This window comes from Tyto alba, unplaced genomic scaffold, assembly GCF_018691265.1.
Source record: "Tyto alba isolate M040663 unplaced genomic scaffold, T.alba_DEE_v4.0 Super-Scaffold_3, whole genome shotgun sequence".
NCBI classification, from domain to species: domain Eukaryota; kingdom Metazoa; phylum Chordata; class Aves; order Strigiformes; family Tytonidae; genus Tyto; species Tyto alba.
Genome location: NW_024881304.1, coordinates 11,012,126 through 11,030,355, shown reverse-complemented (window position 1 = coordinate 11,030,355; position 18,230 = coordinate 11,012,126). Strand labels below are relative to the sequence as shown.

Sequence of the window (18,230 nt, the reverse complement as noted above, 5' to 3'; positions counted from 1 at the left end):
CATATTTCCAGAGAGTCCCCTGAAAATGAGGTAGTTGACTGGTATTTTTGCAGAGTCAGGTGCAGGCTGTCCCGAGGCACTCTGCATCCAGATCTCGATCCACAGCCCCCTCCCCGGCAGCACTTTCTGAGTGATTGATAACTTTGCACAGGAAACAGAAACAGAAGATGGTGTGAATTCAGGAAGAAGGGATGGTTGCTTGTACTTGGCACTTCCTGACGGTGCTGTGGTCTGCTGAAGATTAAATTTCATTCCGAAGTATTTTTTGTCTGTTTCTTTGGTAATTATTTCCATTACGGTGGTTCTGTTTCAGAAGGGAAAGGGTCTGGCAGGAGTTTATCAGCGCGTGCTGTGCTCAGCTCTGGCTCTGTCGTTTGTTGTGACTGACTCCTCTTTGCTTACCTGCAAACCTTCCACATCTGTGGTGTCTCCAGAGGAGATGAGATGGGAGATAGGAGGAGGAACAGAGTATGGAAAACCAAAAGTCATATTTATTCAGCGGAATGGCGGTGATTTTCTCTCCCCCTGCCTCAATTTAGGGATCACTAGAGCAGAGCCCTCAGGGCTTGGGTACTTACGACTGCTGTGCTCTGACTTTTCTGGAACAGGACGTGGCTTTGTGTCCCTCCAGGTTTACCCCACGCAGCACAGGGTGCCAAATCAGTTTATTACGCTGCAGCCAAAGGGCCCCTGATTAGGCGGCATTGCGTTTTCACAGGCTTTCCTTCGACTTTCCACATTCCAGGTTGTGCCTGCCAAAAATTACAGTTGGAAGTTAAAAGTGCAGTCCTTACTAGGCAAAACTGTTTATCCCAGTAGGGATTTTACCAGTGTAAGGATTCAAGGACCTGATTAGATGTTCTCTGCCCTTGAGGGCACCAACCTTTGGGGTGTGCAAAGAGTGGAGAAGGCACTTGCGTAAGGATTTATCTAAAACAAAGCAAAAAAATTTATAGGCCGGCCCTTATTAAAGTTCTTCTCCAACTTATTGTTCATTAAATCATTTTCCAAAACAGGTGGGGTTTAGAGGTTGGTTTCAACTCTCATAAAAGCAAAGATAAAATTTTAAGAGCTAAATTTGCCTGATTTTTTTGTTCCTGTGAAAACTAGAAAACAAATCCCCACCTGCCTTTTGGATTCTGCAGTGACATCTGTGCTCAGTTACTTATTGGGCTGCTCCAGAAAAACCTGCAAAATATTCCCCTTTCAGCAACTGATTCCTAACTTTACTGATCTAGTGCAACAGATAGGTAGGCGGGTTTTCCTCCAGCACTGAGACTTGCCTCTTCAAATGATGGCTCCTCGGTATTGTAAGAGGCAATCTTAAAGTGAGTTTCAACAGGTCTCATTACATGAAAAAAGTATTAAACGCTATTGCAATCTCATAAAAGAAGAATAAAGGTAATGGATTTTTTTCAAGGAGCAGTTTTCATCAGCATTTTTCTCACTGATTCAAAATCCTTTGCAAAAGCTACTAATTACACCACTTTATATTTAAAATATATCTTTACATTACTTTAGGGGTTTGTATCCTGGAAAATAACAAATCTGAAACTGCCCCCATATCTTAGAATAGGAGGAATTCTATGGAATTCTGTATTTTCCATCCTCAGAGCAAACATGCAAGCAAGATATAAAACACATAAGCAGAATACTATCTCCCAAGGAGCACAGATGACTTCAGATCTCTATAAGCTGCTAAGGAAGATTTTAGAATGGCAATTCTCCCATCAAACGCCAGAAGTGTTCGGGTTGGGTATTCACAGTAGTTCCCTCAGTCTGAACTTCAAAAAACAAATCTGTAAAACCCCAATGTTGGCACAGACAGCTTGGTTCCGCATGCTGTGGCACAATGCTTACGATGACCCACTTTTCCTGGAGTGGCAAATCAATCACTGCATCTTCACACATCAGTTGGGGAGCTGCAGTGGCTGAAGTAGCTTTGTTTCACATGAGCAATTTGAGGAGGGTGCAGAGAAATGGAAAGATGGAGATCCAGAGAACAAAATTAAACACGCTTAAATGAGAATCCATTTCCTGCAGTATCTCCTTGCCTGCGGCACGCTGCCTATCAACAATACACAGGTACAAATTGGCCTGGAGATGTATCTTTAACTTTCCAAACAGAGAAAACTGCATTAGCAGCGTGCTGCTCTGCCAGACCGGTGCCATGTGACTGGGGAGCAGGTACATTAGATAGGACAGCTGATTCTTTCCCAGTGACTGAAGTACTGTGGTGTGATTAAAATAACTGCTACTGTATGAAGAGACTGTAAAGGGACAATATAATACAGTGCAGTTAAATCAGATTGATGGGTGTTCTGCAAATCTTGCAATATTTACTGTTAAACATAGTGGGTGCTGTCAAGGTGAGAGGAGTAGGATCAGCATCTCTGGTTTGCATGGAACAGTGAATAAAAGATAACTTTTATCTTTTTTTTTCCTCCTGTTTGAACAGGAAATATTTTTATGTTGCCTTCATCAACATATGGGCATCACTCCTGGGAAAGAAATGAAAGTCTGTTAATTTATTTGATCAGACATAAGAAATAATAGAAAACTGAAATGAAGACTTGCATTTGTCATATGTTTGAATTAGTAGAAAGCTGAAGAAAGCAGAAAAATATTGCAAGGAGTTCAAAGATGAGAAGGTTTATTGAATTAGAAAAATATTAATAGCATTAATCATTTCCAAAACAGGCTTTTTAACATTTATAATGACTATATAAAGGATTGAGGAAATGAAAATCAAAGAAAAAATCAGATATAGAAAGTTATGCTTTTTTGTGTTTAGAGAGGAAGGGATGAGTTTTCACTGATTTACATCCAGTCAGCCTCACTGGAATGGTTAACCTGTGGGGAAAATACCAGGTGAGGATCTAGCCCTGAAAGGATAAATCAACATGAAGTACCAAGAAGCAGCTTCAGTTCAGATTATTAGTAATGTGAGGTATAAACTTCCTTGTTAATTCAGCAGCCTTTTTGCATAGAAAGGAAAAAAAAAAAAAGATGCCGAACTTGAAGTTTCATAAATTATATTATTGCAGAGTTACTTTCTTGTAGCCTCAGGATAGATGCATTCTTCTCAGAGTATGCTGTGAGGCTTTGAAAGTCTTAACAAGGCATCTGAGAACCTGCTGAGAAACAGAGGTAGAGGGCAAGCAAAGTAGCTGTGATAAAAAAAAAAAAAAAAAAAAAAAAAAAGAGAGCTTTATTACAATATAATCATAGCAATGAGCTGTGTTGTTTGATTTATGAAGACATAAAAATAGATTAACCCAGAGAGGCAAGTAAAGCAAAATGTATGAAAAATGTTGATGGGTGATGCAAACTCTAGGTAAAGACATACACTGTAGGTCAGAGATTACTGCAAGTATTATTAGGCTTCACATCCAGCCTTATTATGAATGAGGGTATCTGAGCACTGACTTGAGTGATACTCCAAGACGTCCTGGCTGGGCAGTGTCCCACAGGGTTTTGCACAAGGTTCTTGTGGAAGACCAATACATTTATTTTCTTGTGGTCTATAAAAGGAACTTCCACCGTAGGGTACCCTTAGGCTAAATCATTCAGAACAGACACTTGGTCACATGCTGAAATACCTGCTTGAAAGCTTCATCTTAATCTTGAAGTCATACAGCTTTTTTGTCTCCTGAAATGGCCTCGAAATGACTGTGTTCTGTGAAACTCTGTGTTAGTAACTGGCGCAGTGGAGGGTCAGACTGATCAGCAATGAGTTTCCTTCTAAAGCAACTGTAGTTCAGAGTCCTGTGTTAGGACCTTGGTAGGGATGTGTGTATTTAATTCACAAATTCTCTCTTGTTAAAAGAAAAGAAGAAAAAAACCCCTCTATTATCAGTGTAGCAGTCAGCAGAGCAAGCATGTTAATGACTGGAGCCGAGGGATGAGCATGGAAGACCCAGCTTATTGTCCTGCTTGTCTGTTATCATGTAAGTAGCTCACCAGGAATATACTGTTTTTGCAGAATTTAAGGTGGAAACTAATGAGTCAACAAACTTATACGAGCTTTCATTGTTGGTGAAAAAAATGTTTATAGGTTTCAGTAATATTTGAATTCGATGTAAGTCTTGGGAACATCAATTGCAGAAAAGCAAAAATCCTTTTGACTGGGAAGGCTCTATACAGCCTCAATGTTTTTAACACTATCATGCAGCTTGCCAGTGAGATAACTGCAACTGTCAGGGTTTTTTCTACACAGTAAAGCTGACTCAAGGACAGGCAGGGTCTGCAGGCAGCATGAATTCAGGCTGAATATAAGCTGCTATAAGGAACAGTATGGGTGCAGTGTGCTGGACCTAGACATATTATAGACACAACTAATATTAACAATCTTCTTGTCCCTAATAACATCAACTTCCAGACCCCTTGTCTTCCAGAGCGTTCCCAAAAGCCAGTATCACAATGGGATATCTACTCTTTTAAAGGCCTCATGCATTACAACCAACACATCAGACTCCATCCTTTCCCTTATAAATAAATCAGTGAGAAATAATAAATTTATTGAAGGGGGAATTTCTGCTGTTCCCTTCCCTCTCTTCCTATATCACTGCTGCTTTCTGTCAAAGGAGCTAGTGCTCCTGCCTTCCTGCATAGATGTCCAAAAGTTGTGTCAGAACCTAATTGTGAAGGGTAAAGTCACAGGTGTGCAGTGGTCCCAAGGGAGAGCAGCAATAATGGCTCTGCAACAAGACATGACCTTCTAATATAAACCCATCACAAATGGTGGCCAAAGCCAGGCCTCTGAAATTTCTCCGCAATGAAGACTAATCAAGCAGACTGCAAAAAACCCTTTCCTAGCCAATCCCAGGAGACCACTTTAAGGAAAAAAAAAATAATAATCTGTTCTATAAATGATAGAACCAGTCTCCAAATCTGTTTAAGGAAAGAAGAGAAAGTTAAAGAGGAACATTTGCCAAACTCATATTCTTTCAGTGATACACTTTTTGAATGCAGGCATGAGATGATGTGCAAACTTATATGTTCCAGCTACCTCTTTTTGGTTGGTAATATCTTACAACAGCTTGTACAGATGTGAGTAACTGCATTCCAGAAATTAATGCCTGCCCCTGGCAGGTGTGTGTGGGGGTGGCCTTGACAGAACAAGGAAAGAAATAACATTTGCGTCTTACAAGGACAAGTAACTCTTTATTTTGGGCCCCCTGCGTTGCAATGGAGAAATGCAGGTTGCAGATTGCAGCATAGTTCTGTCTTTGCCATTCCTCTCTGGTTTCACAGATCTGTCTTTTTTTTTTTTTTTTTTTTTTTTTTTTTTTTTCTGCTTCTTATAACATTATCAGTTACTCAAATCTAGTCTTGTGTGAAGCACTCTGGATTTGAGTGTGGACAGGTAGTACATTAGCTAATATGATTCCATTAAAAAGGGATTCCATAGCCAGTGCCCCAATTAAATGAAGAAGCGTCAATATTAATAAACCTTCTAAAGAAAGGGATAAAATCAGATACCCACAGTGGCCCCACAGACATGAGTGCTAGTCAGATCAATACATACTCATAAGCACTGATGGAAATAGCTAAACAACAACAACATTTCTAGGCCACTGAGATTTGGCAGTACAGCACACCCACAAGGTATCCTTCGTTTTCTCTAGCTTTTCTTTCCATTCCCTTACTCTCCAGCCAAAGATCAGTGTCACGAGCATGAGCTACTCATCTGCAAACAGTTTCTTGCTGGACTTCATCTTGTCTACTCTTGATGGCTGGTCTAAAAAGGGTTTCTTGGAAGTGTGAAGATGCCATCCAAAAAGTTGAATAAGCAGTAATCCAAACCCCTGCCAGTTTACATCCCTAATGCAACTGAAATGCTTTTCATTCATCTTTCAATTGTCATCAACTATAGACCCACTGTAGCTGGGCACAACTCCACTGACGTAAATGACTGGGCATTCACTTTCTTGGAACTACACCTACTTGGATCCAAGTCAAAGTTTTGCCAATGCAAGGAGGGATGTGACCAAATACCACAAAAATGCAGTTGTTACTTTCTACAGTGTTTTGCTACTTTGGAAGTGTTGCAAGTCTGTGCCCTTATCTTTGCTACCCAGATTTCATGTTCATGATGCATATCTTTGTGCCATCAAGGTCTGGTGGTTACAATGCACTGTGCTAACAGCTATGGTATTGGAGGGTTTAAAACATTTTCGAATTTCAGCATCTGTTTTATGTTGATTTCAGGAGGAGAATGGGAGAAGAGGATGCCAAGTTCCAGAGAACAATAAACACTTTGGGCCAAATTCTCCCTTCGTCTATGCTGGTGTAAATCTAACATCTCTTAATCCAGCTGATGGGTAGATTTGAGCCAGTGTAATATAGGGCAGAGTCAAGCCCTTTAATTTGGAAGAACACAGTTGCGTCCTCTGTCTCATGACCAAGAAAATATATTTAAGATATACAATAGATAGGAGAATAAATTTTAATTAACAATTTTTTTACGGGGTTATCGGGTAAAAGCATGCTATTCCAGACTGAAAACAAGGCTTTCAGAACTGAGCTAAAAAGGGGAATGTTTATCATAAATGACCTAAAGAAGAGTACAATTAAAATGTCTTTAGAAGCTTGAACTGTTCTGTTAATCAACATGAACTTAGAATTCCAGGTTTTAAAATAACTAATGATGTCCAAATAGATTTTGGCATCTCTTAAAGCTATCTTTTTAAGACACATTGTTGGGGAAAAAGGAAACTGAGTATAAGGTTGTAAGTCTAATTCAAGTTAAAGAAATATGAGACCTCATAATTCTTCCCAAAGCATCACAGCTAGTAAAATATTACACTTTCTTTTTCCTACAGCAGAAACACAACAGAACAACATTATTCTCTAGCGGTCAACATTAATTGCAAACTGATGGCCACTTCTGAACATGGGAGTCTTCGCTGGGCCACATTTAATTATGTTAACTGCCGACATGTCAGCCTGCCCAGCTCCGGCAGCCCCGCTAGCTGAGCCGTCGTCCGTGGCACCGGCCAAGGCAGTCGTACCACACGGGGGAGTCCCTCAGCACGCACGGGAAAAGTTCATGTTTCATAAATCACTCGCTTTGAAACCTGATTTCTCTGTACTGCAGCTTCGTCAGTTTATCTGAGAGATAACATAAGATCTGAAACACTTGGAAGGGCAAAAAACAAAGCCTAGCAATGATATTTCTATAAACTACCTTATAACTAAGGTGGGTAAGATTTTGTTGGTGGGGAAATCCGTATCAAGCACGATTCTCTTTATTAAACAGTGTGTAAGCCACCAACTTGCTTGGTATTTCCATATAGAACACTAAGAAAAGTTCCAGAAGTCTCATCCATCAGCTAATAAAACGCTAGAGATTTTACTTAATCATTTAGGAAAGCAGAGGATGTAGCAGGTTCATTACATGACATGGCAACATATTATCTCAGCATAGCAGAAATGGAACAACAATGCCAGAGCAGAATTCAGCCATTTCAGTATCATATTTTTCGTTGCAATGTATAGCATAGCCTTCTACCACATAGTTACAGGAATAATGGGCATGGTCCACAGTGTGGGCAGTCTCTGTGTACACCTGTCCTGGGATTTAATGAGCCTGGTATCTTGACAAAACACACCTTTCATGAAGTACAGGCCATGAACAGTGGACATAGAGCCTGAAAATAATGCAGCATATCTTGAGGGGTGAACCATCCTCATTCCGCAAGTCTGTCTCAGCCCAGCAGCGATGAGGCTCCTGAACAAAGAAAGTGCTGACAAAGATATCTGAAGGTGGCACAGGTTTTCTAGCACTGCATCATACCATCCTAATGAGCTTTCTCTTGAATTTTTATACATCATTCTTATGACCTTACCATGCCACACAGGAGACTTACTTTGCCAGCTCACTGTTACCTGTTACTAATACAAACTGCTGCTAGCACAATATACTATTATCCAGCAAAACAACATGTGCTGACAAACACTGTTTAGTGAGTATTGGCTACCAATCTGAGCAAGCCAGGGTCACTGCTGAACAATACCAAAAGAGGTCTCACTAGCTTCTTCTCCCTCCTCCATTGAATGAGCTGTTAATAGACAAGCTGTTATAGAGAAAAAGAACTAAATAGTTTACAAGCTTACATTTGAAGGCCTGTGAATTGCATTAGCTGAGCCAGCTGAGTGAGAGCCAAGGCAATCTCCCCACGATTGTACAAAATGTGGCATTGAGGCATGTGGAGGCAAAGGAAGAATGACAGTGACCAGGTTTACAATATGCAAAGACAGAATAATTACTGCTTTCTGTGGCGTAGAATTTCTAGCTGAACTATGATATGGAATAAGCATCTCTTTTAAATGCACAAGTGTGCATGTATGTTCATATTTTAAAACTTTCTCTTTTTTATGCAAATATTAATTTACAGTCTTAATAGAAACTCTTTGAAGTTGACTTTTAATTTTTCCCCATGGGACCTTCTCCCTTCCTGTTCCTCTTTCTCTACTGCACAGGCCACTCTCAGTATAAGCAATGACCACAGGTTTTTTTATTACTTGCTGTTCTCTTTGGGCCTAGGGGTTATGAATAGGAATGTGAACCACTTCTATTTCAATTACCTGGACAATTTTTTGGGATGAGTGAAACTGGAATATGCAGCTGAAAAGTTTTTGGAACCAACCAAGAGACTGATAAGAGTTCTTTTAAAAATGTCTTCCTGTTCTGTAACTTTCTGTAACCAGGGACTTATGTCTTAAGTTTTTAAAAGCAGCAGAACAAGAAAAATTAATAATAGAGAAACAGCAAAATGGAAAATTAAAGAATGGAACCATCAGATCATTCATTTTAAGACATTCAGTGGCAGAAAAAAATGATGGAAAGATGAAGGAAAGGACAGTTTAAAAACAGCCACCACTGAACAATGAAAATTCTAAATTTCTAACTTTGAGAAAAGATCATAAAGGGGTCAGATTTTCACACAAAAGAATTGTTTTGGATCAAATATATTTTTTTAAAGTTTCAGGTTAAAGATTTCAACCTGCTTACAAGTTTCCATCTTTATATTGCCCTCCTAATTTTATACAGTTGCTGGTTAGAAACAAGCCAGGTGATGTCTCTAGCCCATTGCTGCAATGACAGCAGTATGAGATATTGCAGGAAGAGCTGAGGTAGCTGGTTTGCATAGCCCTTACAAACAACCTGAGAAGATCAGGCAATTGCTGAGAGGATATTCAGCAAAGTACAGCGGTAGCTTTTGCCATAACCTCCACTAATGGGTAGCTATATTTGATAGCTCATTTACAGTCCAGTTAAACCAGACAGAAATCAGCCTGACAGGAAACACGTTTTTGGCTTTTTAAAAACAGATTTTTTGGTACATTTTCATATAAATTGTTTACAAACTGAACTAACTTGGGTCAGTGACCCAGATAACAGCTTTTCTAGTCAGATTTGAGCTTTGCCCATTAAACTTTGTCTAAGAATCGGAATATCTTTGCCACAGAGAAACCTTTCAGTCATGCTAACTTAAGAGTACCAGCCATCTATTGCTTACGTCTGAAAGGAGAGCATTAGTCTATATTCAGGAATCCAACATCCCTCTACATGGAGTGAGAATTTCTGCCACTATTTTAAGGCCATTGGCAAAACTCATGTTGACTTCAGAAGGAACAGAGTGACTTGTTGACCTGTTAGATGCTGTCTATGGATTCCAGTCCTGCAGTAATAGTGTAGGTAAATCAGACTCTGGAATTACATTCAGCTGGGATCAGACCCAGAGGAGATTATGCATTTTCAGGTCCTTGATTATGAAACTTTTTCAAGTACTTGCTGAGCAAAATTCCCTTTAAAGGCTTCAGAGAAACCATCATGTCAAGGGCAGTTTGTTTCAGTGAAAGGCTCAGAATTTATCTAATCAAACCTGGGAATTGTCCCCTTCTGTTTTGGTGGGTTGGTTTTCCTGAGCTCTTCAGTTTGCCCGCCTGTTAGATCCTTTCATTCAGGTTAGTAATTTCCTCAAGTTGGCTGATCTTTATTTCTGCTTTGAATATTCTCTATTGATTTTATTGTAGTGCCCTTACATGCTGTCCAACAGTCCTCTATTATTGTAAATAAAGTGAAGTAAATAACTGTCCTGGGTTGAGTGAGTGGTGGAGTTTTTTGGTGGCAGGGGAGGGGGCTATTGGGGCGGCCCCCTGTGAGAAGCTTCTCGAAGCTCCCCCAGCTCCACGTCAGCTCCACTTCTGTTTGGAAAATTGAGCCAATTGGCTGCACCTCTGCCATAACGTATTTAAGAAGGGACGTGGTGACGGGCAGTGGGACTAGTGAGGAGGAGTTGCTGCAGCTGCATGAACACCAAGGTCAGTGGAGGAACGGAGGAAGAAAGGAGAGGGGGAGGTGTGCTGGAGCAGAGACCCCCCTGTATCCTGTGGGGAGATGGCAGGGCGGCCCCCCCTGCTACCCATGGAGATCTACGGTGGAGCAGACATTGATTTGTGGCCTGTTGCTCCTGCTCAGCTGATCAAGGTTCTGTGCCCGAAGAAGGCCGGGGTCTTGTGGGAAAAGGCAGCCCCGCTGCTGTAATTCAGTGCTGGGAGGATTGCAGCATGTGGGGGAGTCCCACGCCAGAGCAGCTCGGGAAGGGCTGCAGCCGTGGGAGGGAATCCAGTCGGAGAAAGTTAGTGACCCATGATGGAGCAGTGTGGGGAACGCTGCGGCCCATGGGAGGAATTCACGTCGGAGAAAGTTTGTGGAGGACTGTCTCCTGTGAGAGGGGGACCACGATGGAGCAGGAGGAACAAGTTCTGGACACTCCGCTCACCGAAGATGAAGAAAGTGGCAGCACTGACTGCACACCCCATTCCCTGCCCCTGCGCCACTGGGGAGGAGGTAGAGATATCGGGAGCAGAGCTGAGCCCGGGAAGATGGGAGGGGTGGAGGGAAGGTGTTCTCAAGATGTGGCAATGCTTCTCACTGTCCTACTCTGTTATGTGTTGTTAGTGTCTGTAATAAATGCATGTTCTTTTTTTTCTTCCCCTAACGAGTCTGCCTTTTGCTCGTGATCATAATAGGGGGATTTTTCCCCATCCCAGTCCTACCTTGAACCCCAAGCCCGGCTCTCTGTCCCTTCTCATTGCTGGAGGGGAAGGGAGAGAGAGCTGCTGCATTGTGGTTGGCTGCCAACCAGGCCTAAACCATGACAATAACTTGGCTTTCTTTCTGCATTTAAAATGTTTGACAGTAGCCATGTCCACCCTTAACTGAGCATTTGACAGTGTTACTGCCAGTATCTGTGAGGGCAGTTCCTGAGACCTGCATGACCCTCACATGTCACTAGTTTCCATGCTGATTAGATAAAGCTAGCTTGGAGTCTGCTGATATTACTGTCTGGCTTTATCTAGCAAGCAGAGGTACCAGTAGTATCTGTACATCTGTTGGATGTGCAGAGGGGGGCAGCTGCCCTCTCAGACACTGGCAGTAATAGCGGTGTTAATACATGCATCTATGACCAAGCAAGATACTGCCTATCTGCGGTATATGTGAAAGTCACTGAGGCCACTGTTTTCAGATCAGGTATGTGTTATTCCAATCTATCACTTACAGACCGGCTTAACTGATCACTTAAACAACAATGATAAGATACAAAAAACAGCTTCATCTTTCTTCCCCCTTGTGACTGCTTTTTGCAGGCATTCCTCTGCCTTGGCCTGTTTCACTGTCCTCAGGGAAACAACCAGCACAGAGTATAGGAGGTGCATTGCCCTTGGCTAGGAAGAGCCTGTAAGCATTTCCAGCACCCACGCTCCCTTCAGACTCCTTGGTGTTGGTGCTGTTATCAGCACGCTTGGAGGTCAAATAAGCTGCTGAAGGGCTGGGGCAGCTTTTCAGGTGGATCCTGCAGCCTGTGTTGGGCTTTGCACTGTTGCAGTTTGCCGAGTCGGTGCTTACAGTACGTGGCTGTGTGGGCTGCAGTATAGACCCAGCCCGAGACTCCTATCTTGAAAGATAGGAGCAGACATGTTACCATAGCTTATTCTAGCTAGTTTGAGTATTGACAGCATAGCAGCTGACTTCGACTGCTTGAATGAATGCCAGCATCTGCTGGAGGCTCTGCAGTCCGCTTAAGCCAGCACGGGGCCATCTTCATTGTTATTTTGTCCTGACCAAGACAGATTGGTCTGGGTGCTGCATCCATGAGTTCCCAAGACTGACTGCACCAGGTCTGAGTGGCTCAGTATTGATATCTTCTACCTCTGCCAAGGTTAGAGATTTCAGCCTTACTGCAGGTGATGCTTACTTGTCTTAAAGCCCCTTCTTCCACACTTAGATTTTTTTTCTGTTGTGTCTGTAAGCTAGCACTGAAGATCAAACCTGGGTGGAGGTTCAGATCAACACTGCCAATAGGCAGCTTTATCTGATCTCCAGAAATATACACCCTCTTGCAGATGTGTCTTCCTGCTGTGCTTTGCATGGCTGCAGCCAAGATAGCCTAAAAAACAGACCTTCACATGGGGTATGTTCACATCCAGATATGCTGAAACAGTGCCAAGATTTTCTCCAGTGTCCCAAATTTTAAAGAGTTCAGTGTGGAGTTACTGGTTTTGGCTCACTTTTACTTAAATACACACCTGAGAGCTAAAAAGACTGTGTTCTTTTAAATTTGTTCTTGTAAAAATAAATCTATTTCAGTTAGGTAATACAAACTGTTTTGAAAAGAGCTGCAGAATATCCTTGTATATATATTGTGAAAACAAGTAATTAAAATAGTCAAAATAATGAGTAAAAATCGCATGACTTTAAGAAAGCACATAAAGAGTAATCAAGCAGGGTAAAACCAAATAAGATTAATTTAGGTTAGAAACTCACATATATGGTGAATTTTATTCTTTGGACTGAACAGAAATGCATGCTGTGAAAGGGTGTTCTGAACTCCATTAAAGAGTAATCTTTGTACACAACAGTAGTGCTGTGCAAATAAATGTTGTGAGGCAAAATAAATAAGTTTTGAGAAATGAATGACTTTAGCAGTAGTTTGCCAATTAATTAGAACAAAGAGGGAAGTCTAGCAGACAACACAGAGAGATAAGTAAGGAAGAGTTCAAGTTGCCATAACAGCTTTTGCTATTCTCTCACTCTACTTCTTGCTAATTCTTCCTTTCACAAGCTTTGTGGGATTTTCTTTGGAGGAGGAAGGGAGCCAAGAGGATGCAGCAGCAATTTTACTCACTCTTGAAATGCTATCTCAGGGTCTTAGCTCAAAAATGGTTAATTGTAACTTGATCCTTACCACAACTTGTTCTAACAGGGTGATGGAGTGTGAACTAGAATGGAGAAAGAATTAAAGAAGATTTAGCTAAATTGCATATATTCTAGATCAAGACCTGTTCCCCTACAGCAGTTAAGGAATTAACCAGTGCAATTTCATAATTATTAGTTATCATCTCTCAGAACCGGTGGAGGATAGGCCAAGTCCCAGAAAACTGGAAGAGGGCAAATATAGTACCTGCTTTCAAGAAAATGGAAAAAGAAACTCTCAAGACACCATGGATTTTTCAGCCTAACTTTAAACAAGTTATAACTGGAAAGAAAATTTTGGAAGGGACTGGAAATAGTGTAGCACCACAATTAGAACTAGAGCTCTTGGTAAACCAGGGAAATGATCCCAATTCAGCAAGGTCATATTCACTCAAATGAAATAAAAAGTACTACATATAGTCAGAAGCAGCCAAATGTCCACATATCAAAAAGGCAGCTGAAGCCTGGAAGATCTGAAGGTGATAACATCCACAATAAATGAGAAGTGAGATCTACTTAGGAAAGCAAATCTTGTAAAATATACTAACAGTAGCACCGCTTGTAACATGCCAAACATCGTTTCTTTGCTGTGCTCGGAACTATTGGAGGTTTACCAGTTTACACTGAATCTGGCTTAAGTACCATATTTTAAAATAAAAGGTTCAGTCACACTGGACAGGAACAGGAATAAATAGAAACCTATAAACACAGAAGCTATGAGAAAAGCTTGGAGAAACTGAGTTTGTTTAATTTACACAACCGAGGCGAGTATGGTAACAGACTTCCAGTGTGTAAAAAGCTACTAAAAGGAGAGAGTAATCCATTACCCACTGAGGTCAGGGCAGGAAAAATTGCTTTAATTTCCAACAAAGGAGATTTAGGTTATCTTTCTAACTATAAACCTAGGTAAGCACTTGAACAGGTTGCTAGAGTGTCTGTAGAATCTCCATCACTTGTGGTTTTAAAGAACAGATTAGATAAAACAACTGTCAGCCTTGTTGGGTATACCTGATCCGCGTACCTCAGACGAGGTGGACTTACACTAAACATCCTTTAAGCTCCTTGCCAGTCCTACCCTCTTCAGCTTCTGAAATGCTGTAGTTGCATAGTTTTGTAGTGGCACATATACCCTAATTTTAATTCAAGACAAACAACAAAAAAACCCAGAAGAAACTTGAAAATTAGGGTCCTAGCATTTCAAAGATCAGAGGTAAGTAAAACAAGTCAGTATCTTTTTGCTGACTGATGATTCCAGATTCAGCTGTGTTTTAACAGAAGTATAGGACTTAGACAAAGAAGGAGTAGAGATGCTGAAGGTAGGTAAGGCAGAATTCAGGAATAAGCAATACCTATTCTGCTACCTGCCCTCTTAGAGCCCTCCATGTATCCTTATCTCCTGGAAGAGATGGGAAGCTCCCACGTTGGTTTTTCTTGTCTCTGCTTTTGTGGAGAGTCCAGGAAGGGACCCTATGAGATGCACAAGCAAGAAATTGGTTGGAGCTGAAAGGAGCAAACAAAGAGGTCTCTCTGAATATCATGGCTGGTATTTCCATGTTCTTCTCCAGCACCATACAGTCTATGGTTCGAGACGGAGGATCCCCAGAGAGGAGCTCAAAGGGTATGTAAAGGTAGCAACAGAGGAAAGCAAGAGATTCCTCCCCTGCACTGAGAGAACCCATTCCCCATGCAGTGGTTGTGTTAACACAGTGAAATTTGCAGGGACAAAAGTGGCAGATTCAGCAAACATTGGGGGGTAGTTTAATATTGCTTCAACTATCCTCAGGCACTATTTTTTCCTGTATGTTCAATTATGTTGTGGATTTATTGATAAATAAATCAAGCCTCTGCTTTTCACTTGCACACTGAGGGAAGCCACAGCTGAGTTGCAGAATTTCAGGAATACATTCATCTAAGCATGGGAATTCTCTTTGGTCTTTGAATCCTCTTGCAAATAAACCACTCTTCCCATATTTATGGATTACCAGCTTTTCAACAGGTAGTTTATAATCCATAGTCATCTGCCCTTTCGCAAATAACTTCTATTTTGCCCTGAAAGGCAGTCTATCTCAGCTCACACAGCCTATGTGTTTGTGCCTGTCTGCATTATTTATATCTCCACTAAAGACATTCCTCTTTCCCATGTTCTTATAATGGTGCCTATCATGCAATATTTGGACAACTACTTATTGTTGCTAATGAGAGTTTGTCCACTGTTCCCACTTTTATGGTACAAGTTTTTGGCACACAATTTTGAATTGTTGGCCCTCCAGCAGAGTCTCAATAGCATTACTTCAGCTTCATGCAACAGCAGCAGATGTCCATTTCATAAGTGATTTATCAGAGGTACCTGGTGATGTTTGGAGTTTGATATCAACTTCTCTGAATGACGCTTTTTCATTTTGAAAACTCATGGCATTGATGTTTATTTCTAAGCCATAGTTTTGTAAGTTCCATCCAGCAAGACATCAAAGATAGAGCCTACACCATATTTTTCTTGCAAGCAGTGATTCCTACGTATTAACTCTCTGTTTAAAAATATCTGCATTCCACAGCTGAGGGATAAATAGAACAATTTTGCCCTCCTTTCCTTCCCTGACGTATCTTGACCTTAACTAAGGAAGATCCTTCCTAATGTTATCCATGCTGAGGCTCAGAGAAGTGCACCGTGACATCAGGCCAGCAAGTGCTACCCATTTCGTCTCCACTGTCAGCCCAGTGACAATAGCGTCGTGCTGATGGCTGAGCGTGCACGTGAGAACCACAAGCTGTCTTTGTGATTAGACTGGCAGGAGGTGGTAGCTCCAAGTTCTCCTAGAACCTCTTATTTTGTCATGCCCTGCAGAGAGACTGTAACCATATTTAGATTTCTAGCACAGCACCTTCTGGTGAGCTAGTTACACGTTAAAGTAATGTCCTATCCCTATAGTAGGATACACCTGGGAAAAAGACTGTTCCCAAGAGTTACAAGGGAAAGGCTCTTGGGTTTTCAGTATAAATATTTTAGCAAGCTATACAACCCCAGAGGAGGTGTTTGCTCCCCAGTTCAGTCTGTTGATACTTTTGTCTGAACTAACCAACTTTGCTTTTCACTGTCATTTGTAATTATGGTCTATAAATATTTTATATTACTTTAAAATCAGGTTTTAAAATATTTAAATTAATTGGGGCTGGTGAATTAGATAGTCAGGAATTTGAAACTGAGCTTGTCTAATCCTCTGTGCTGCTTTTTTCAGCTTTTAACTGTAGCCCAAATTCTCCCACTTTCTGTAGAATAAACCAATGGGAGATAATTTTACTTGTAACATATGAATGGTTTGATGCACTTAGTAATATTTTGGTTTTTATTGTAATTATTTCAGGTAACTGAAACTGCACTAACTGCCTCTGAGTATCCAGGCTGCCAAAGTATGAATTTGGATGGGTGAGCACCACCGAGGACCTGTCTGAGCCTTGTAAAATTTCACAGTTACAACTGGGATTCATCTGTAAAATGGGAACCTGTTGTGATATATCCTGTAGTCATGCTGTGTGCTGTGCCCCCTGCAGCACTCCCTGCTTTTCTTAAACTCTGCTTCAGCAACACAAGGGTTCATTGTATTCTCAGAACATATCCCTTTCCATACTGTGTCCAGTGACAACATTAGGGCCTACAAAGGATGTTTCCAAAATATTATGTATCATAGATATATTGTGGCAATTGCCAGAATGCCCTAGAAATGTGTTGAGTCCTGTAGTGACCACCTGTAGGAATAATCCCACAGACTGCACGCTCAAAATGAAGTTTTTATTTGGCATCTGAGTAACCTATAAAGGAAATTTCAAGAGATGAATGTTGTCACTTATTAGTGTGATGTTTCATTTTACTACAGGCTTAGGTATTGTCCATGGAAGATTTTGGATGGATCAAAATGATTCTGCAGCCTGTTCATCAGGGAATAACCAAAGCAATAGCTGAAAATTCCAGGAATTTTATAAAGTGTTAATAAACCTATTGAAAGTGCAATTACTACAGAAGGCAACTTAGAGGCCCTGGGTATAAAAGGTAAGGGAAGCTACTACACTTATCAGAGTTGTTTTTTAGGAAGTTTCCTTTTCTTAAGAAGCTCAAACAAGCTATTATCTTTAGTAACTAGCTACTAGTCTGAATTTCAAATCAGATACTGTCAGTCTTATTCAACAAAGCTGTCCATCCACCTGCTTCTGCAGTGAGTGGATCTTTCAGGAGAATAAGAGATCATGGAGGAAGGTGCATTCCTGTAAACTCCATTACCATCTATGGAATTACTCACCTCTTGATTCTTTTTGATCATGAAGTTCAAGGTAATATTTAAGAAACTTTTCTGGTACTCAAAGATGCTGAAGCACAACTGACACCTTTCAATTCTTTTACTAGAGCTTAAGCAGGTGTGAGGACAGTGTCTTGTCTCACACACTTGGAACTCCTAGAAAAAGTGGAAGTTTTGGGCAAATGCATATTTAGAATTTTTTCCTTAAATCCAGATCTTGCACTAGATTATTACCTTGTGTATTATCCATAGGCTGAAGCAAACTATGGTTTCCCCTAGCATCCCACCTAAACCCTAGAAATAGGGTTTATTTCACACACAGTGACTAGATGGGAGCAGGGAACAGTATGATTGATTTTCACTGTGACAAAAGCCACCTGGCTCTGCTGGAGAGAGGACAGGGAGGAGGAACCAGACTCCCTCTTAGCTGAGTTGTTCATCTGTTTCTGCTCTACTAAAGATAATCTAAGGCCATTTTTTCCCATTTTGACTCTGTGCAAGTTATGCTTTGCATTCAAAGAAAGTTTGTCCCAGCACTGTAATCATGGTATAAATAGACCTATGCAGGGTCTTCCTGAATCTGCATTCACTGAAAAATCCTGTACCCAGCACGTCTACGAGGAGCTATTCAAACAGCTGACTAAGTGCATAAAGCATTTGAAAACACTAGCCTTATC

General features: G+C 41.0%; 1 long non-coding RNA gene across 1 annotated transcript; it reads right to left on the bottom strand.

Annotated features, from left to right (window-relative positions):
• Positions 1 to 469: 469 nt before the first annotated feature.
• LOC116965550 lies at positions 470 to 2,493 on the bottom strand. Its single transcript, XR_004409465.2, has 2 exons — positions 2,344 to 2,493; positions 470 to 752 (listed from the first exon to the last, which is right to left on the bottom strand). It is a non-coding gene; the product is annotated as an uncharacterized LOC116965550 (long non-coding RNA).
• Between the last annotated feature and the right edge of the window lie 15,737 nt (positions 2,494 to 18,230).